Source organism: Delphinapterus leucas, chromosome 2, assembly GCF_059928025.1.
Source record: "Delphinapterus leucas isolate spDelLeu-1000000601 "Yukka" chromosome 2, BTC_Dleu_Yukka2, whole genome shotgun sequence".
Lineage (NCBI taxonomy): Eukaryota > Metazoa > Chordata > Mammalia > Artiodactyla > Monodontidae > Delphinapterus > Delphinapterus leucas.
In genome coordinates, this window is record NC_143130.1 from 27,088,909 (window position 1) to 27,105,988 (window position 17,080).

The following is a 17,080-nucleotide window of genomic DNA, read 5'->3' on the forward strand; positions in this document are numbered from 1 at the left end:
CAGGCTTCCGGCTTTCTGGTGCCTCCTTATAGTTTTTGAGATACTGTGGCATGCCTGTAAACAAAACATTTTTGGATTTTTTTCTAAAAAATGACTAAGAACATAATCAAAAATGTTTTGATCAGAAAAGAGACTTGGTGGAGAATCCATTAGAAAAGGGGGAAACCACGATGTGGGGCATGTGATGTGGTGTGGAAAACAGAACAGAGGTGACAAGCTTGGAGGAGTCTGGACTCCCCCCCAGGAAAGCCTCCTATAGACGGACAAGACCCCGTTTTGGTCAGTTGGTGGCGTTTAGTGGTGAGTCGTCCTGGGCCCTGGTCAGGTTGTTTTGTACCTTGGTTCTAAGATTCAAGGTTTCTAAAATGCACGTGTTAATTATTCTGTAGTTTTCACTACACACACACACACACAAACACCAAAAATTTTTTTTGTTGTTTAGTAAAAGAAAAGAAGATTCCCTTTGAAATTCATTATCTACCTTGAACCAGAAAAAATCTAATAATACCGTCAAGGATCTGTTGCTCCTGAGGTCCCCATTCTGGGGCTAGGCGACAGGAGCCCCTTTCTGTGGCTTTACTTGCCAGAGGTATGAGCTTTCCTAGAACAGATCCTTGTACACAGCTGGGACCTAAATCCCAATGGCAGGGGTCTGCCGTGGTTTGTCCCTACTGCAGGGCCATCACCGTGTGGCTATGACTGGCCTTCAGCAGCCAGCTTTCCATGAGGGCAGGCACTGCTTTGTGGGCATTTGAGTTACTCTTCCCGTTCTGGGCTACATCAGTCACTCTGAGGAGGGATGGCTCTCGCGTCCCTGTTGACACAGTGAAACCCAGGGAAAACAGGGAGTTTCAAACAGGGAAACCTAGGTCCCTGACAGCACGGGGCAGCCATCTGTTCATGTCCAAACCTGAACTGCATTTGGCCCACACCCACTTTTCAAGGTGGTGTCCAGTGGTGGGAAAGAAAGGTCGACTTTGCCTCTTTTTTTTTCTTTTGGCGCTAGAAACAAGCCCTTCCTTACTTCAGGTTCACTGCTATAGAAAGCCTGTTTGTCTTTTTCTCTCAGTGATTGAGCTGGTAGTATTCCTCCCCTTCTCTGCCCACATCATGCTCTGAGCCAAATTCTTCAAAGAAGAGAAAGACGTTGGCAGACTCAGTAAAACTTAACATTTCCAGAGTGTTAGAGGCGGGATACGGTCGAACGGCAGCTGTGGCGTAGAATCCCCTGCTGGACCCGTTTCTGTTCAAGATGGGGAATAGCCCAGTGCCTTTGGGAACAGAAGCAGGACCCTCTGCTTCCACCCCTTCTGGCCCGGGTTGGAAAAGCTGGCTCAGCAATGTCTAAAATCCTTGGCTACTGCGGTTGGTCGAGCCCCAGACTCCACGGAACTTTTTTGGCTGTTTGCAATAGCACAGTGAGTCATGCATTTCACGAGCATTTTTTAAAAAGGGGAAACACCTCCCTACTTGAAATGTGACTCTCAAGTGAAAAGAGACAGTGTCAAAACACCAAACAATTCCTCCACTCCTGGGTTCCTTTCATTCTTACTGACTGAGTCTCTTTTGAAGACTAGTTTTAACTGTTTGAAGCCTGAAACCCAATCCAGTTGTAAAGCAAGAAGCCAAGTTCTTTTTGTGCTTGCCTATGAACAAACAAATTACCACCTCCCCTAAGCTAAGGATCAGGTCCCAGGCCAAAAGAAACACAACTAGCTTTGCAGATTTAGATAGAAATGCACTGAACCTGAGCTTTAAAAAAGAAAAGCAAAAAAAGAGGAAAACTGGCTTGGCCTGTACCTTGTGATGTGCTGACCTGGAGATGGATGGAATGCAGCTCTCCGCCACCTTGTTGTTTTTAGCCCCAGACGCCTAATACCTAATACAGTCACTTTTCCATCAGGGCTTCTCCCTTTGGGTTTGAGTCTTTCTATAACCATCCAGGGCTCCTAGAGCGTGTAGAGAGTTGTGTCACATGTGCATTCCCCTCACAAGGAAAAGTCCTCGGGTTTCCAGGGCTCACTTTCTGCTTAGGCTGTCTGACCCTAAATCAATCTCTGCATCCTTGCTCTTACATCTAACTGAGGTTGAGAACTTTCTCCCCAGAGAAAGAAGAGCAAGATCCAGTCAGATGTGGTACCGGCTGTTTTGGGTTAGATGATTCAGCTCGTTTTTGTGGATTTCCCAAGATGCTTTCTGAAACTCTGTTGAAAATATCTGTGTGATCTTGTAACAAATTAAATAAAAGGCAAACCACCAAGTGTCTGCCTGTTTGAATAGGATAACCACAAAAACTCTGATTCACCGGGCCCTACTGTGGAGGAGGAGAAGCCAGGGATGGTCATCAGTTAAGTTCTAACTTCCTCAAATGCCAGCTTACCGCAGCCCTCTCTGGGGCGTATTGGAAGCTGCAGGGAGGGTTGGTTACATTTTTAGTAGCCCCCAGGACCACTCCACTATGTCTTTATATTCACACGCCTCCTTGGCTGACTGTACCCGGATGCACTGTTTGGCCAGCTTCAGTTTTAAACGGATTGGGAGATGGAGGGATGTGTGCTTGTTTTTTTATTTTGCTTTAATTTTAGGAGCCAAACATCATTTTATATACATTTTCCTTAATTAAAAAATGATTCCTACATTTTGTTGCAGTCTGTTTTCTTCCCAGCAGCACACACCCACATTTCTTCGCCAGCTTACTCACTGAGCAAAACAATAAGCGCCAAATCTGTTTTTCACCAGCCAGGCTTTTCCCAGCACACTTCATGCAGATGGAATTTCTAGCACACCCACTCATTATGCCCTTCTTGTTGATGTTGATGTTGTCTTTGGGTGTTTTCCTTGGTCTGTAGAGGAGGGATGCTCCATGCTCTCTCTTATCTCTCGGGGAACCATCACAACAAAGAAACATCTATTTCCAAGATGCACAGCCCTGCCCAACCCAGTGATGTGGTTTATCCAGCCATGACGCCTAAGACACAAATGCGCTCATTCACACACACAACTTCCTTTTCTGCATAATAATTACCTTCCTCCCCACTGGGGAGGTGTTTCCCCAGTGTCTGGGAGATGTCCTGTCCTACAGGGTGAGTTTTGAAATGTGTGATTCTGTGAAGGAACCACAATGACGATACTCTCTGCTTGTTCTTGTGAAGGTTGTTTTGTTGCTGCTCTTGATATCACTATTCCTCTTCAGAAACAGGAATTTCAGCCTTTAGAGAATTCCCAAGTTAGAAGGAATGCACAGACTCAGAAAACTTTAGTGCACACACTGAGAGAGGCGGAGCACCATGTGTTTTGCGAAAAAACATCTAGAATTTCCTGTTTTCCAAGTCTAGGATGTAACTTTACCTTTATGGGTCAAGTTTTTCATGTTCCCGGAAATATGGAGCTTTCTATTTCTGACTTCTCTAAGGATTTATGAAAGACATTCAACGGGCTCCTTATAAAAACTAAATAGTGCTTTTTTTTCTTTTTTTTAAATTGAGGTATAATTGATTTACAGTATTATATAAGTTTCTGGTGTACAACATAGTGATTCACAATTTTTAAAGGTTATACTCCATTTCTAGTCATTATCAAATCTTGCCTCTATTACCTGTGCTGTACAATATATCCTTGTAGCTTATTTATTTTATGAATAGTAGTTTGTGTCTCTTATTGCCCCTTCTCCTTCCGTCTCCCCACTGGTAACCACTAGTTTGTTCTCTATACCTGTGAGTCTTTTTTGTTATATTCACTAGTTTGTTTTATTTTTTAGATTCAACATATAAATGATATCATACAGTATTTGTCTTTCTCTGTCTGACTTATTTCACTTAGCATAATATCCTCCAAGTTCATCCATGTTGTTGCAAACAGTAAAATTTCATTTCTTTTTATAGCTGAGTAGTATTCCATTGTATATATATACCACATCTTCTTTATCCAGTCATCTGTTGATGGACACTTAGGTTGCTTCTATATTTTGGCTGTTGTAAATAGTGCTGCTATGAACATTGGGGTGCATATATCTTTTTGAATTAATGGTTTCCTTTTCTTTGGATATATCCCCAGGAGTGGAATTGCTGAATCATATGGTAGTTCTGTTTTTAGTTTTCTGAGGAACCTCCATACTGTTCTCCATAGTGGCTGCACCAATTTACATTCCCACCAACAGTGTAGGAGGGTTCTCTTTTCTCCACACCCTCTTCAGCATTTGTTATTTGCAGACTTTTTAATGATGGCCATTCTGGCAAGTATGAGGTAGTGTCTCATTGTGGTTTTGATTTGCATTACTCTAATATCTAGTGATGTTGAGCATCTTTTCATGTGCCTATTGGCCATCTGTATGTCTTCTTTGGAATAATGTCTATTCTGTTCTTCTGCCCATTTTTAAATCAGGTTGTTTGGTTTTTTTATGTTGAGTTGTATGAGCTGTTTACATATATTGGATATTAACCCTTTATCTGTCATATCATTTGCAAATATTTTCTCCCATGCACTAGATTGTCTTTTCATTTTGTCGACGGTTTCCTTTGCTGTGTAAAGGCTTTTAAGTTTAATCAGGTCCCATTTGTTTATTTTTGTTTTGTTTCCTTTGCCTTAGTAGACAGATCCAAAAAAATATTGCTACTATTTATATCAAAGAGTGAGAGTGTCCTGCCTATGTTTTCTTCTAGCAATTTTATGGTTTCTGGTTTTACATTTAGGCCTTTTATCCATTTTGAGTTTATCTTTGTGTATAGTGTTAGAGAATGTCCTAATTTCATTCTTTTACATGTAGCTGTCTAGTTTTCCCAGCACTGATTATGGAACAGACTGTCTTTACTCCATTGTATATTCTTGCCTCCTTTGTTGTAGATTAATTGACCATAAGTGTGTGGGTTTATTTCTGGGCTCTCTATTCTGTTCCATTGATTTATGTGTCTGTTTTTGTGCCAGTACCATGCTGTTTTGATTACTATAACTTTGTAGCGTAGTCTGAAGTCATGGAGAGTGATACCTCCAGCGCTTTTCTTCTTTCTCAAGATTTGTTTGGCTATTTGGGTCTTTTACGCTGTGCTTTTTTAATACGATTCTTTGTCAGCTGGACTCACTGGATCTGAAACTATATGCACTCAGTTTCCCTTTAACTATTTATCTCTTTATCATGAAGGGGGAAAAGTGTATAAAGAATTTCATTTTATTGTTGAATGTAGGAAAATAATTTCTGACATTTAATAGTCTGTGAACAGCTAAAAAGTTATATTAAATATCTTATATTTAAAATGACTTAAGTCAATAGAAACCTAAATATCTTAATTTTCATTTCATATGGTCTTCAGCCATGTACAAATGGTAGAATATATAATCACATACCTACTATGTAATATAATGCTTTAGTAGTCATAGAGGGAAAACAGCAAACAAGTGGTTATTTTTATATATTTAAGAGCAAAGTCTCTAATGGCTCCTCAAAGATTTATTTATATATATATATATATATATATGTGTGTATGTATATATATATAGTTAGTTAGTTAGTTAGTTGTCTCTGAATACAGAAACAAATGCAAACACAGACTCTCAATGACATAAAATTGAATGCTATAGAAACTCCCAAAGAAGTTGGTCTCAAGTCTGAAATCTGCTTACTTCTTCTTTCAAATCCCCAAGGAAGTTAGTACTAAAATTAGTTGAAATATAGCCTTATGAGCAAGACCATCTACTCTAGAAATTTCCTCCATCAAACTTAAAATCTAAAATAGAAACACTGTATGCTTTCCTTGATAAGTCACCCTATAATTTTTCTGGAAAATGCTCAGACGTGCCACCTATTGTTATAGCAGCATAGTCCTGTGAAAGATGAAGATACTCTTCTGGCTACCTCCCTGCTTAAAAACAGAGGAGATGCAAATACTCTGTAGCAATGCTGTTAGCTGGAGTGACCCTGAATTTTCCCGTTTGTGTTCTATCATTCTTATCTCCTGTGCAGATTCTAGTGTAGGCTTTAATTGGCTTTTACAAGCCCCTCTATTTATATACATTCATGTCTCCCCTGTTGAGTTTCTATTTCTGAAGTTTGTTTAATGCTGAAATTAAATTTTTACAAGCAACATTGAAAAAGACTTCCTGCCTTGAAATTAGCAGCTGCTGCAAGCTCTGCTCACGGGCCAGTGGCTCCTTTTCTCTCAGTGGACTTCTGTCTGGTGGCAGCTTCTCAGTGTCAGATTGCCTTCTATCTGTGTGACCAAGAGAAAGTTTGTCAGGAGGAGGTTGTTAAAAGTGCATATCAGCTTGATAGTCGTAAGACTATAATATTCATAATGTCATTTTGCTGATGACAGAAACTTAGAATTTGAAAAGTAAATCTTTGCTAACTTTTGAACGCATCCCATACTAGTCAGATAAACAAACCAATCCAAGTTAACTCCAGAACTCAACTGTCATTACAATCTTCCTGCTGCTTAGAAAAAGATGGTGGGTTAAGCAAACTGTAAAGCCGGTGTGGAACAGGAGGGAGGAATATTCCTCTGAGTGGGCATGAAGGACAGTAAAGTGAATGAGTGATTATGTGCTGATCTTTAATTAGCTCTTCTTTCCAAGCAGACACAGAAATTCATTTGTGAAGTTCTTTTCTTTCCTCCTTGATGAGATTTTAATAATCATTTGTCTTAACGAAGCCTGGAAAGGTGTTGAAAGAAACAAATGAGCTAATGGCTGTGAAAGCACTTTTGGGAGAAGCTATATAAATACAATGCTGTAACCATCTATTTGTGAGATTGGGGAGGGAGCGGCTGGTTTCACGTGTCTGGAAATACCTTCACTTAGAATTTTGTGTCCAAGCTACTGATCACTTTTGATCATTAAACACGGACATGTGCACGAACACATACAGTACGCATGCAATTAAGAAATACTTTTCAGAAAAAGCTAAAATCATTACCCTACACTGATTGAAAGAGAATACATGTTAAAGAATTTATGTAGGGACTTCCCTGGTGACACAGTGGTTGAGAATCCACCTGCCAATGCAGGGGACATGGGTTCGATCCCTGGTCCAGGAAGATCCCACATGCCACGGAACAACTAAGCCCATGCGCCACAACTATTGAGCCTGCGCTCTAGAGCCCGAGAGCCACAACTACTGAGCCCACGTGCCACAACTGCTGAAGCCTGTGTGCCTAGACCCCGTGCCCTGCAACAAGAGAAGCCACCGCAATGAGAAACCTGTGCACTGCAATGAAGAGTAACCCCTGCTCGCCACAACTAGAGAAGCCGGCGCGCAGCAATGTAGACCCAATGCAGCCAATAAATAAATAAATAAATAAGAATTTATGTAACTCATATGTTGTGAGGAAACCAGGCAGATGTGACAACCCATTCAAAGGAAAAGTCTAAACAGCACAAATGCACGTGGAATAAGGGAAGGTAGAGATCTATTGGAAGTGGGCACAAGACTGGAGAGGATGGGGGGGGGAGGAAGCCAGTTAAATCAGTTACTTCTAACTTACAAAGAATTACAAAAAACCTCAGACAATGCACAGAATTAGAATCTGATAACCCTGAAGGATGTGCTCTATAGGATACAAAACTTTCTCTACACACACAAGAATATAGAGTCTTTACATCAGGGACTGGCAAACTCAGGCACATGGGCCAAATCCAGTGCAGAGATGTTTTCGTAAATAATGTTTTATTGGCAGCCAGCCATGTCTGCTCATTTATGTCCTATCTGAGGCTGCTTTTGGTGCCACAGCACATTTGGGCAGTTTCTACTGAGACTGTCTGGCCCACAAAGCCTAAGATATTTCCTGTTTGACCCTTTATAGAAAAACTTTGCTGGCCCTTGCTTTATATTAATACACAGAATTCTAGACCATATTTAGCTAATTGTGTATTTATTTCTTAGTTAAAGTGTATCCATACATTCTTCTTTGCAGTGGAGTTTTGCCTCCAGTAAGCCAAAAGTTTGTGATTGTCATTAAACATAATAAGCTGCCACCAGCTCTTTTTATTATATCTTGAATTTTGCTAAATGTTTTAGTTTTAACAAGTTGGCAAACAAAGATATTGCTGTCTAAGATCTTTGGAGGTATTAGTCTAACTGTGGGATCTCTACTATGAAGGGCATATTTAGGTAATTCATCAGTCTTGGATGGCATAAATTATATGCCTTCAAGTGTATGGAAGACATTTGAGTGATAGCATTTATGTTATCTTCATCATCCTTGTATTCTTCATTTTAATCAACTTTATATTCTGCCATAAGACAGAATATAGAAGTCTAAAATCTCTAAAAAAGATGTCACCCAAATTACAAAGGTCAGAGTGGATGCTTTTGGGGCAGCTGAGAAACTGTTCCACATTTCTCTAAGATGACTCCTAATCAATACAACTTACTTGTAATAGGGTGGGCTAGTTACTATAACAAGCAACCCTAAAATAAATATAAGTAATATCCTGAAATATGTAATAGCTTCAACACAGAAAGTAGCATAAGAACACGCAGAACTAAGTCAGTGAGTGTGTTCATAGTTGTCCAACTTGTACACAAAGACTCCGCCATCTTTTGTGTGTAGCTTCTAAGGTCCTCCTTTGACCATCCTCATTTTTTCAAAAGGGAAAAGAGTGTGGAGGGGCCTCAGGGGAGGGTCTTATGGCTACAGTTCTGCTCGTATTCCTTACTCAACTGCACTAGTATGGATGCCTCTGACTGCAAGATGGGCTAGAAAATGTGGTCCCAAATAAGGGCAGCTCCTAATGTGGGTAGGAAGTATGGACGGACGCTGTTGGTGATCCTCTCACTTCTGCCTCTGCACCCCAGGTACAGGCAGTTCTCCTGGCTCCCAAAGCCGTTTCCAGCTTACCCAATAAAGCTTGAGATTTCTGTAACAGCAACACGATGTCTCCAGCTCTGCAGTTAGCAATACTGATTTTAAAATACAGACATGCCTGAAGAGGAGAGATAATGATAGGAAATAATTCTCATCGTGGTGCAAATAACTTATTTTAGCTTTGTGTTTTGATGTGATTCCATGGATTTAAAGGGGAAGAAAGAAATGCTGGGAGACAATTCTTTGTGCACCCCTTCTGTTTCTGCATGCCCTGTGGGCATTTGTTCTGGACACTCTTGATGGATGTTTGTAGAGTGAAGAGCTTTGGGAGACAGTGACAATGTCTCTCTCTGAGAAAGGGGCAAGTTTGCTTACAGGAGCATGGACGAGATCCCCCTCTGGAGCACAGGGCAGGCATGCCCCTTATGAAAGATTAGGGATTCCAAGCTTTGGCCGTGCTGGTTAATCTTATGTTTGGACCTGACTAACCACGTAGTGTCCATTTTAAATATCATTTCTGACTGTGTCTGTGAGGGTGTTTCTGGAAGGGATTAGCATTTTAATTCATAGACTGAGTAGAGTAGATGGTCCTCCCCGATGTGGGTGCACACCATTCAATCCATTGAGGGTCTGAGTAGAACAAAAGGCACAGGAAGGAGAAATTCACCCCTTTTATCCTGCCTGACTGATTGAGTTGGGACCTGTCCTCTCATCTTCTTCTGACCTTGGACTGGGACTGGGACTTAAACCATTAGCTCCCTGGTTCTCGCGCCTTTGGACTCAGACTGTCACACCTCCGGCTCTCCTGGGTCTCCAGCTTGCAGGCGGCAGATGGTGGGCTTCTCATCCTGCACAATCACACAAGCCTTTTTCTATAATAAATCTATCATCTATCTACCTATCTATTGATATAGATGATGTAGATACAGATATGGATATAGATATCACTTATTAGAGAACCCTGACTAATCCAGCAACCTGATGCATGTGCCTGTATCACCTGGCCCACTTCATGGTGCTCCATGGGGACTGGAACTTTAAGGAACCAAGAAAAATGGGTGATATTCAGGCAACTGCAATTTCTGTGAGTAATAGATTGTCCTTTACCTCTGACCCAGGAATCTCACATCTTCTGCCTGCACCCATGAAACTGTGGGAGGCTAACATTTTAGCTTGCAAGGAAGATAGAATCACAGACCTTTCATAGCTTTTGACAAGAAGAAATCATCACAGAAATAGAAACAAGTGACAGAGAAAGGAGATCTTTTTTTTTTTTTAATTGTTACCTAGAGCCAGACTAGCCTTGCAGCAGTTTTAGGATAAATATGCAATGAGTACATTTATTATCTGCACCCTTTCATGTAAGAGCCTAGATCCACCTCCTTCACATAAGGGCAGAGAAGCAAACCTTGTTGCAAACATATTTCTTGCTCTATATTCTTGGTTTAGAGGCAGCCAGTTATCCAAGATTACTTATTTAGACTAAGTCTATTATTTTCATATTTATATTTCTCTATTACACTTTTATGTATACCAGCCACACATATGATTCCAGATGGTTCTTTAGAAGTTAATAAAATTTGCTTACCCATAATGCATCTTAACCATGGACTTACCTAAGAACGTGTAAAAATACACAGGAATACTAAAAACCTGGAATGGCTGCAGGGCCACCTCTCTCCGGAAGGAAGCAAATAGCAGACCAAGATATATCGTCACGGGCCCTGAGTGTTCAGCCTTATCTGAGGAGTGGGAGCAAGATTCTAAACCAAGTTCTCAGTCCCGACAGTATCAGATGCTGATGACGTTACATCAAAACAAGGATCTTGCTAAATGTTAAATCGAAATACAAACTTTGAGTAAAAATAAAAAAGGCTGATGTCTCCAGGCCAAATACAACACATGTTATCTCACCAAGGTGACTCCAGGAAAACTCGTGGGCTCCCAGTGATGGAACTGGCTTAGGGTAGTAAAAGTAAAAATGGCTTCTTAGAGTCTCATGGACTCAGTCAGTTAGTTAAATGGATTACCTGCTGGGCTTGCTTCCCTAAGAATCTACTTGACACGTGTAGGTATGAGAAGGGTCATTTTTCTATAATCAGTTTGTTTTGACTCTAATCTGAAGCAAATTATCCTTCTTCAGTAAAAGTGAAGAGGTTTACTCATGTAGGTACTTTCCAAAGTCAGAAACATCATATTATGCCAGCATATAAAAATCACATTCAGCTCATGTGTCTTGGTATTTTTGGCTATACTATGGCCCTTTCCAGTTTGTGTAATCACTAGATAAGACAACTGTGAGCTTATCGTCAGCTAAGAAAACAGATCCAGGACATGTGTATTTATAAATCGAAGCTATTACCGTCAGTCCTGAGTAACTAAGACCGAAGCATACATCTCTCTTTCAATGAACACCCCTTTAGCATCTCCAGAACCAATGAGCATTCACCACGACAGATTCCTACCAGTGTCACTTTGAGGGGGAAACTTTGAGTGGGAAATAACAACTGGAAGATGCTCAAGTTTTCCTAAGTCTACTGCCTAATTTTTGTCAAATCTAACACAGCATCACCATTGATCAGATTGTCTGTCACTATGAAGTAGAGATTTCCCAGCAAACCTGAGAAGTACGCACTGTGGTTACCCCACGTTACCAATAGAAACAGACACAGGATGATTACTAGATGTCAGAGACAAGACTTACATACACGTGCTTCTGCCTCCTAAGCAATAGGAGCCTGGAGCAGGGAAGAGCAGAGGACACCTCTGGAGAAACGGAACTGTGGTATCTGAGAAGATGACAGGGAAATACCAGGAAAATGGGAAAAGGTTGGGAATTTAATCTCATAGTCGTTTGCTGTCTCTGGAGTTGACAGACCCCTGACTTGCCCGCTGAAGATTACCTTGTACAAAGAGAAGGTGTTGGGTCACCAGAGACCAAGAGGCTGTTCAGGCGGCCCTGGTCTGTGGCCTCACTCAGGGAATTCTTTGGGCATTTCTTCAGAGGGAGAAGCAGCATCAACCAGGCTGAATTCTTTAGGAGTTAGTGGGCTGTGGGCGAGTGCAATATGGACAGGCACCTGATAGTTTGGCAAAGACGGTTCTGTTTGGAATCAAGTCAGGAGAGTGCTGTGTCTTCAGCACCCATGAGAGCTGAGGACGGGTCCCTGCAGGAGCGTCGGGTGGGCTGTCATCTTCCAGGGCCTCTCAGGGGCACCTCCCAGAGGGTGTCAGAGAAACTGGGTGGAGCCTTCAGCCAGGGGAGCTCTTGAGTAACTCGATGTGTGAATGCACTTGGGGAGTAAAGAAGCGGAATGTTAAGTAGGAGGTTTCAAGCTCAAGAATTACAGAACTGCAGCCTAGTACTCAGTGAAACTGCCTCATGTACTTGGAAAATGACATACGATGCAGGAAGGTGACAGGTTGAAAGTAAAGAGCAAATACCATAGTGGCAGGTGACAGCAAGTTGAGGGAGAAGCCTGGTGTTTGGTGCCTGCTTCCTCTCTGGAAAGAGCTGTGAGGTTTGAGTCTGAGGCAGGGTGGTGAGCACAGGAGTCACAGAAAACACAAACACATGTCACCTAATGGCAGATGGACAAGGCAGAAGGAGACTGGGACCGATCCCTGTTCAGGGCTTTCAAGTCTCAGAATTGGCCACGATTTAGGGAGTCATGGTGTGGCATCCTGTCAACCAGGTTGGACTGTGTTTCCCGTCACTGGAATGATCCCCTCAAGCCTGTGGGCGAGAGGAAGAGATGCCCCGAGACACAATCCCCTCGCGGAGCCGTCAGGGCATTTACATGGTCCAGTGCTGCCAGGACATGGGTCTCAGGCTCTACAGCTTCTTGTTAATGTAGCTCTCTTGCATTTCTTAAATCCATTTTCTTTCTTTAAATTAAAAATAAAAGTCTAGTTCAGATGTGAATAGCTTAGTTTGTTCTAAGAATATTTTGAAAATGTTCATCTCTAGACTTGCAGCCAGATCCAGCTTCTCCCAGGGCAACGGTTCCCTGAATGGTAAACGCCACTCTCAACCCAATTATTGAGGAAGATACACTCTCTACATTCTGCCAGAGAAGCTTAATCCCCCCCACCAACCCCCATATGGAGATGTAAAGGAGGAAAAACACTTGAATTTATTCAGCATCTACTTCGTGATTTTTCTTTTAAATATGTAGAGTATTTTAAAAGTTTCATCGCTAAAATTGTTGAGGGGGCATCAGAGCTACAAAAAACTAAAAGCATCTATTGAATGGCATAGAATTTTGGGGCCAAAATTTTGATTCAAAGATCTCACGTCACTTTAAAATGTTTAGATAGGTGATTATGTTTTAAAACAATCATTTGAAGTGTTGGTGCTGTAAAACGTCAGCGCTGGAAAGAGTATACGTATGGGGTCCTTGTGCTGCTTGGCCATGAAACAGAAGGGGAGCCAAGGGGCGTCATGGAGAAGGACGCTTGGCTGAGAAGCGGGAAGGATTCTCTAACCACCTTGCTGACAGTCAGAGGAACAGTCTACTTGTGGAGGTGGCCAGACCAGCTGAGCAAGCAGCTGTCAAAGATGCAGGGGGAGGTTCTTTTTCTGTTGAGTAGGAAACTGAATTACATTCACTTAAAGTTCTACTAGGTTCTGATATTTAATGCACATGTTTCATAACATACAGACAATATTACACGGCACTGCTGTGAACCTTCTACTTGAAAAGGTCCACCGCCCCCTGAGCAAAACCCTGAGATACATGTTTCAAAGTACGTTTTTGTCTGATTTTAGGAAGGTAATATGGTATATTCATCATATTTTGTATAACACCCCTAGCAGGGGCTGAGACAGTGTTCTGTTTTGAAAATACAGTATTTTTGTACCTAATTGTGTTCATATTCAGAATAAATGACAGATAGATTACTAGGAACATGATGTAAATTCTGGTTAGTTTTTGCTGCCATTGAGTTTGGACATGAATATAACTTTTTGTTTTGGTGTCAGGGCTGCCCATGAGTAGCCCAGGTTTTAGGTTTAGAATTAGACTTAACCAGAATTTAACCCTCACCTTCCCAGCTAGTAGCTGTGTGACCTTGGGCCAATCTTTTAATCAGTTTCCTCACAGGCAAATGGGCGTTACTAATCAATGTCTGTTCAGGATATCAAGGTGGGGTTAGGAAAGGTAAGATGTGCCCCTCTATATAGCCAAGGTCCAAACCTCTGGCTGGAAGTGAAAGGTATCCTGTTGACACCGGTCAGAGGGAAACACTGAGCTCGCCAGAGTACACACTGTTTCTGGAGCCAGAGCTCTTTGAAGTAGCATTTGTGTGTTTCTTGTTCGTACACAGTACCGTGTATCTAGTTTCCTTAAATTACGTTGGATCACACGAAAGAAAGAGAAATTCGGTTTATAGGTAACAGACTCCCAAACCTTTGGAAAGGAGGCCCTGGCACCTCTCTGGCTGAGTGGTCCTGCCAACACAGGCAGGGACAGGATGGCCTCGGGGCCACTTCTTTCCCAAGTTCTAATGAATTCACCATTTCTGGCCTTCTCAGTGACAGATGGCAAATTAATAGTGATAATAGTAGTAAAATAATTATGATGAAGAAAGCAAAGATCCTCATTGGAGTGAGATGCCAACATGACACAAATATCTCAAATAGTTGGTGTTGAATGAAGTGATTCTCTCTACAGGCGTCTTCAGATTATCCTGTTACACTTGTTTGTAAATCCCTTTCCCAAAGCTGGGTGTTTTCATTGTCCTGCAGCCATTGCTGCAGAGAAGAAAGCGCTGATTTGCAGCAGCTGGGCTCCCTCCTGGAAGGAAGGAACAGGCCCTGCCTGGCAACTACCCACCACAGAGAAAAGCCTGTGGCTGTTGAGATGAGGCGGGGAAGCAGAGGAGCCTCGGAAGCTCCCTGCAAAGCACCTTCCTGGCTGAGCCCTCTTAGTAATGCGAAACAGGCCCTGAGTGTTATTGCAGGCAGAATCCTATTTTAATCTGCCCTCCTGACTCTTGGAATGTTAAATTTAACTGCACTTTGGAAAGCTCCAGCCCTTTGATCTCCCCTCAAAGTGGGCCAGCTTAGCCACCAAGCAGAAGCTCGACATCTTCCAGCGTGATTTTGTAAGTCAAGTATGCTAAGCATCCTCACTGATAAATGGGAAAGCAGGTGCTCATTCCCTGGGGGTCCTGTGCCTACACGAGGGCAGGGCGGCAGCGGAGGACGGTGGACGTTGGGGGCTTCCCCAGAGAACTCAGCGAGCACGTGGAGCGAAGCATCAGGAATCCCTGCTCTATGTGGGCAGCCAGCGTGCCTACTGGTGGGCTCGAGCCCCTAACCGACACAGCCCAGACTCTGTGTGCCGAGAGTGACTCTGTCATATCCACAGCTCATCACATGACAGCCCGGAAAACAGCCCACTGCAGCCCAAGGCGGGGGAGGGGTGAGGGTGGGGTGGGCCATTTACTGTGCTTTTCATGGTGCAGCCTCTTCAAGTACTCACCTCTTTGCTGGGATCGCAGACCAGCCCTGTTCTCTTGGGGCGTTGGGTGAGTTCTGAGCTAGAGTTGGTGGCCTGGAAACAGGCAGACATGGAACTGGGACGGAGGGGGTGGGGGGAGGAGGAGGGGCAGGGGCAACCTCCTAGTATTTGGAGTATCCTGTGGGCACTGCGCTCTGTGCGGTTCCTTCGCATGACTCCAGGGAGGTGTCACCCAACGGAGCTTTGCTGTGGGGACTGAGCGATGTTCAAGGCCCAGCGGGTCTTTGCAAAGAGGTGCGGGAAGAAGAGCCATCCCCTGAGATGCTGCTGGAACCTGCCCGCGGCTCTTTGTTCCTCGGGATCCCGGAAAGTTAGGGCATGTGAGGATGCCATGAGTCACCCCGCCCAGCTTCATAAGGCTAATCCCGTTCTCCACGATGTGACTCAGGTCATGAGTTTGTGATCCTCGGAGAAAAAGTGTGTGTCTTACAGCTGTGGTTACTGTAATGATGCCATGCCCCTTTGCAGTGACTGTCACCTGAGGAACATGCGGCACCTCCAGCATCATTAGCTCCACCACCTTGTGCCTTTGCAGTGACCACATGAGCCATGATCTGTCTCAACTCTCCGCACCTCAGGGACTTCCTCGTAGGGGCTAGTGATGAACGAAGAACCTGAGCACGTTGACCTCCAGTCCCTTCTTAGTCTGGGGACAAGAGTACACTGGAAAAAAAAGAAAAGGAGTATTATTTGAATCCAGTTTTTAAAACTAGTCTATTGATATTAACAAGGTTAAGAAAAGGTTGATTCATTGAGTCATCCATCTTCAGGGGGAAAGAGATGGAGACACAAGGGGAGAGTGATGGAAAAAACTAATGTGGAGGTTCAGGAAGTCTTTGTATTCTGCACACTTGTTTCATGGTTCATTTACATTCCTGGGGAACCAGTGTACCAAACCCGGACTCGAGGCCTGAGCTCAGTGTCAGGCGGTCTTCTGGTCATACTTCTCCCTCCCTTCCAAGGCGTGTAGCCCCGGCTTCTGTTAACCTGAGGGCCTGCTGTGGGTCCAAAGAAAGAAAGGAAGAAAGGAGGAAAAGAAAGAAGGAGAGAAGGGAGGAAGGAAAGAGAGAGAAGAAAAGAACAGAAAGAGAAAAAAAAGGAAGGAAGGAAGGAAGGAAAGGAAGAAGGAGAAAAGGAAGAGAGGGAGAGAGGGAAGAAAAGGAAGAAGAGGGTAGCTGGCTGTGAAGAGTGTTTAAGAAGTTTGGGGAGGTGTCTGCCACTTCCTACCTGTTTGAGCAAGTTATACAGCTTCTCTCTAGTCTCGGTTTCTTCATCAGTAAAATGAAAATTATAATCACTTGCTATATATATGATATGATGTACAGTCATATCATATATATAGTCATATATATAGTCATAATATGATATATAATATATGGTGATATATGATCTATATGGTATGATAAGTGACATATATACTTCTAGCCTACTGATTGGCACACAACTTTAACCATTGTTTCTATTCATATTAACAAGAATAATAAATATTATAATTGCTAATAATGTCTTACAGTGCATACTTTCCAGAGGAATAATTTTTTAACAGTACACTCTTGCAGCAACTTAAAAAAAACAATGTCCACAGGTGAACTTTTAACAGAAAAAGAGAGGCAGGTAAATGTAGAAAGAACTTTGATTGAAGAAGACTTCTTTTTAGTATCCCTCAACCCCATGCAGATATAAGGTCAACCTTGAGGAGGAAGATAGCATTAAACCACCCAAATATGCTGCACTTAACAGCTCCAGCCAAGGTTTGAT

At 42.6% G+C, this 17,080-nt stretch overlaps 1 long non-coding RNA gene across 5 annotated transcripts in view; it reads right to left on the minus strand.

Moving 5' to 3' along the window:
• Nucleotides 1–16,648, minus strand: part of LOC149749973 (uncharacterized) — a 33,193-nt gene extending 16,545 nt beyond the window's left edge. Inside the window, exons 1-3 of one of the 5 annotated variants that reach the window (XR_016391937.1) lie at nt 11,699–16,576; nt 11,500–11,584; nt 1–6,200 (exon numbers count right to left, since the gene is read on the minus strand). The exon at nt 1–6,200 is cut by the window's left edge and continues 16,545 nt beyond it. This is a non-coding gene — a long non-coding RNA (uncharacterized LOC149749973). Of the gene's footprint in view, nt 11,585–11,698 lie in introns of all 5 variants that reach the window. The other 4 variants (XR_016391940.1, XR_016391938.1, XR_016391936.1 and 1 more) reach the window with 4 other exon arrangements.
• Between the last annotated feature and the right edge of the window lie 432 nt (nt 16,649–17,080).